The sequence below is a fragment of the Myotis lucifugus genome, unplaced genomic scaffold, assembly GCF_000147115.1.
Source record: "Myotis lucifugus unplaced genomic scaffold, Myoluc2.0 scaffold_34, whole genome shotgun sequence".
NCBI classification, from domain to species: Eukaryota; Metazoa; Chordata; class Mammalia; order Chiroptera; family Vespertilionidae; genus Myotis; species Myotis lucifugus.
Genome location: NW_005871082.1, coordinates 429,639 through 434,380, shown reverse-complemented (window position 1 = coordinate 434,380; position 4,742 = coordinate 429,639). Strand labels below are relative to the sequence as shown.

Here is a 4,742-nt window from a genome sequence, read left to right as displayed (position 1 = left end):
GGGGGGGGGGGGGGGGGGAGGAGGTCCTTGGGGCCAAGACCCAACTTGAAGTGGGTTGGGGGGGACAGCCTGCCTTCCAAGCCTGGACTGGCGCTGGGGGTAGAGGGAACAGCCACCGTTCCCCCGTGGAGGCCGGGAACAGATGGCTTCAAATGAGCCCAGAGTCTCCAGGAATAACACTTCCCATCTCTAATAAACACTTGACAGGTTTCCAAAGCCCGCCCATCCATCTGGGGATGGTGTTTGCATGCCCAGCTGTCAGGTAGGGAAACTGAGGGCAGAGTGCCAGCCTATAGGGGCTCTGGTCCAGAACGAGGTGCTATGTTCTGCAAGAGGCTCTCTTCCCACGGCCCAGAGGCCTCTCCGAGGCCTGCCTCTGCCTCTGCTCACTGGGAGGGACATGCCACCACTTTCCCGGACTGTGAGGCAGCGGCCTTCCTCCTGGAGAAGAGCCGGCAGGGACCCTACTGGCAGCCCGACACATGGTGGATCCTCTCCCCTCTCTGGCAGCCCGGTCTCATCTGGTTTCCTGGGAACCCCAACCTCTCCCACAGGTCACCCCAGTGATTACTGGGGATCCTCATGCAGCCAGGGCATGCCTGATCCCCAGAAGCCAGCTTCCGAGCTCTGTGCTCAGAGGCTGTGTCTGAAACACACACAAGGTAACTCCCTTCAACTCAGAATAACAGGCTGTCATAGAGGTCGCTCTGCCGTGGGCCCCTCCTGCTGTGGTCACCGCTGCGGGCACCCAGGCAGGAGAGATAGCTGCTCTTGGCTCCGAGAAGCCCCTAGAAATTGTGTGTCCGCTGTGGGTGCACAGCGAGAAGATGACCCAGTCACTTTGGCCCCCTGTTCCATTTGCTTCTTTCCCACGTAACTTGAAAACGTATCTTAAAGGAAGAGAAAAAGCTGGGGCTGTCATTGTTACTGACACCCCCTCCACCTACCAGGAGCCTCCTCTTACCAGGGCTGGGGACTGTGGGGGGAGAGAGGAGAGAGGATGAGGCCTTGTCCAGTCTGCCCTGACGTGGGCAGGGCGTCAGGAGGCCTGTATGTAGGTAAGAGACCTGGAGAAACTTGCCTCATTTTCCCCATCCACCCAATGATGCTGGCTGGCTCCAGCTCGAAAATATTGCTCTCTCCCCACCTCAATTTTCCTCCAAAGAAAGGCATCTGCCCCGTGGAGTAGGAGGACGAGGTGAATTCGGGAAAAGTTCCCCTCCAGGGCAAAATCTCAGGCCCATTTCTCCTGGGGACAGGAGTTGGGAGAGAGTAGGGATGAGGGGATACACCACGAGGGTGATGCTGAGAGAAGGCAGACTGGCCAATGTGGTCCTCCTGCCTCTTTGCCAGCAGGCGTGGGCTGTCCCCATCCTTCCCCCAGCAGCCTGGGAACTGCCACTTGGCTTCCATCAAGGCTGGAATAGGAGCCTGACGCCTGGAACGGGGCACCCTCTCCCCCACGCCCATATACCCTCTGCTCAGATGAGCATTTTTCATGAGCAATTTTTTCCTGTCCCCGACAATTCAGATCCCCACAGTGTTCCCATGACACCCTGGGGCCCCAGGCGGAAGTTGTAACTCCCTCCTCCTCAGGGATGAGGAAAGGGGCGCTGGGTGGGGGAGTCCACTGAAGATGGGACTGGAGATCTAGAGAGCAAGACTGGCCCCTGGCCCTCCCGAGAGCATCGGTCATGGCACTGCCTGGGAGGCCAGCTCTCAGGTTGCCCAGGTCCACCATCCAAATGCAAACTTTCTCTCTCTCGGCCAAGGCCAGGATGAAGGCAGGAAGCTTTCTTTGAAAGCATGGGAGAGAAGGCAGCATCCTTTGCCCCTGGGGGCCCGGGAGCCCAGCCCACCCAGCATAGAATGCGACCCCATCCGGCGGCAGCTCAGTGGCGACGCTGTGGTCCCTCCTCACGGTAGAGAAGATCGCAGAGGCAGCGCGCACCCCTCCCAGCTCAGCCCGAGAGTGGGCGGCACAGCCAGGGGGAATCCCTGGGTGGGGGTGGTCTAGGGAGGCAACTCCCAGCTGGCTGTCAGCAGGCGGCCGGGGACCCCCAGGCAAGCCTCCCACCCACCCTCCTCCCCCCGCACCCTCCTCCTCCACCACCCGGGAAGACGATCGACCCAGACACACGGCCCTCCGCCCTCCCCAGTTGACGGATCATTCCATCCACCCTCCCCTGGGTCCAGGCCGGGCCAAGCCAGCGAGGCAAAGGAGTGTGGCGCAGTCGCCCCCACCCCCACCCCTCCCACTCAGAGGTCCCTGACAGCACAGAGCACGCAGCCCCCCCTCTCCCCCCCACCCCCACCTCGTGGAAGACCCGGATTCTGCGCTCCTTCTCCCACCCCGATGCGGGGCTCCAACCACCGCGTGCTCACCACTTCTGCGCCCTCCGTGCCACGGCCCAGCCCCAGGCAAGGTGTTCAGGCCGCGGAGATGCGGTGACAGACACTCGCTCCGGATCTGGGAGGAGACTGCCAGCGGGTCCTCCTCCTCACCGGGTGGGTGAAGCCAGCCCCCCTGCCAAGGGACATTCGACAAATTCCCCCCAGCAGCACCGCGGGAGCGGCATCCCGGCTCCTCCCGGCTGGAGCCGACCTTGGCCCCGCCCCAGGCTGCTCCGACCCGCCGCTGGGGAAACCCGGGCGGGACCATCTCAGACAGAGGCCCAGGCTCCGCCTCAGAGACCTAGACCAGGAACCGTCTGCAAATTACCACCCCAAACGCACAGGCTACCGGTCCCTGTCTGCCTGCTGTCTTGCTCCTCTCTGCCTACGCTCCAGCTCTCACCCCACCCAAGCTGTCCACGGAGGCATGTTCCTTACCAACCTCCCCAACCCTGCCAGCCAAAGCATAAACACAGAACACCCCAAAACGCACAACCCCACAAAGGTAGCAGCACTCGGCCCCACCCAGGGACCAGCTCCTGGCACCGGCCCAGTGGCTGTTTCTGCCTCCTTCTTCCCCAGCGAAGGAAAGATCCATACACTGGCCATCGCTCCACTCGCTCGCTGGCTCGGGAAGTCCAAGGGAGTGGGCTGGGTCTTGTCCAGTTTGCTGTGGGGCACAGTCTGCAGGTCTCCAGTTTCATCGAAATCCTGGCCACTCTACTAGAGGGGACTAGTTTGGAGGCAGGAGCCAGTGTCTGAACCTCCAAAGGTCAGTGTGAAAGGTAAGGGGCAGGAGTCAACAGCCACTCTCGCTCTCTCCCAGGGAGGGGCCGAGGTGCGTTTATCTAATAGACATTGTCCAGGACTTGCTGTACAAAAGCTAATGGGAGAGGAGGGCTGCTAAACAGGATGTGAACATGGCTCTCAATAGTGTTAGTAGAGATGTTAGTAATATACTAAGAAAGTGATAGAGGCAGCAGTGTGAACACAGGGTTAAGGGGCGGGGCTCAAAGGGTAGCTATGCTTTCATGGGTTGGTTCCTCATACCCAGCAGCACAGTGCCCCCTCCAGGTGGGCACACCCTGATTATGTCTCTCCTTGCCAAGCACCTGCCTCCCACCCCCAATCCCTACCCTCTGGTTCTTCTGATCCAGCCACTCTATGAAAATTCAAAGTGAGCCACAAGACACATTCTGTCTATCCAGTTCTTCTCTCACTCACCCATTCATTAGTTTTTATTCTTTCATGGGACAGTCAGGCTTTTGGCCATCTATTGTACAGGAGCAAGAGGGCATCAGGGGTCTGGTTCTAGCCCTGGCTCAGCTGTTAGTGTGCTGTGCAATCTTGGGTAACTTGCTTGATCTCTCTGTTTTCCCTCTCATCTATAATACAGAAAGCATTGGGCTAGTCGGGGTCTAAGGTCCCTCTGGTCCAAACATTTCTATCACTCTCTTCTAGGATAACAAAGATAAGCCAGATACATATAAGAGCAGTGTTTAAGAACTCTAGCTGCCTTGATTTGAATCACGTCTGGGCCACTTAAATACAGGACTTGACCCCTCTGAGCTTCATTCTTTGCATCTATAAAATGGGGGAAATAATAATAACAACCTTAAATCGTGGTTGTGAGGGTTAAATGAGATATTGTATACAAAGTGGGTGATGATCAGTAAACACTAGTTGCTGCTGTGATGGTCCTGGGGGAAGAGTAGAACCTGGACAGAAGCAGTTTGTCCTCTGTCAGCTTCCTCGAGACAAGTGTCTGACCCCAGGGAGGAAGAACCAAGGGTCTTGTGCATGGAGGTAATGGCTGTTCCTTTAGAAAGGCTCTGTGTTACATGGGGAGAGCATGGTCTTTGGATACAGTTGAACCTTGATTTAAATCTGGGCTCTGCCTCCTACTTGCTGTGTGACCTTGTACTAGTTCCTTAACCACTCTGAGACTAATTTTCCCATCTGTAAAATGGGCACCATAGGCAACTGAATGAGCCCAATCATAGTACCTACCTCAGTGAGTGACTGTGACTAACACAACTAAGTTCTAGCCAAAGGAATGTGAATGGGAGGGATATGTTTGCTTCTGGGACACATTCTTTACTCTTTTATTTTTAATCCTCACCCAAGGACATGCTTAGAGAGAGGAGGGAGAGAAGGATGGAGGGAAGGAGGGAAGGAGGGAGGGAGAGAGGGAGAGGGATAGAGAGATAGATAGATAGATAGATAGAGAGAGAGAGATGAGAGTGAAACATCGATTGGTTGCCTTCCATACAGTCCCCGACTGGGGATCAGACCTGAAACCCAGGTATGTGCCTGGAAGGGGAATCAAACGGGCAACCTTTTGGTGC

The 4,742-nt window shown here is 56.9% G+C and overlaps 1 protein-coding gene across 1 annotated transcript in view; it reads right to left on the bottom strand.

Moving 5' to 3' along the window:
* TMEM63C (transmembrane protein 63C) overlaps nucleotides 1-2,501 on the bottom strand; it is a 64,818-nt gene extending 62,317 nt beyond the window's left edge. The window contains exon 1 of the mRNA XM_006086947.3: nucleotides 2,386-2,501. The gene's annotated coding sequence lies outside the window, so the exon portion shown is untranslated. The remainder of the gene's footprint in view (nucleotides 1-2,385) is intronic.
* Nucleotides 2,502-4,742: the final 2,241 nt, after the last annotated feature.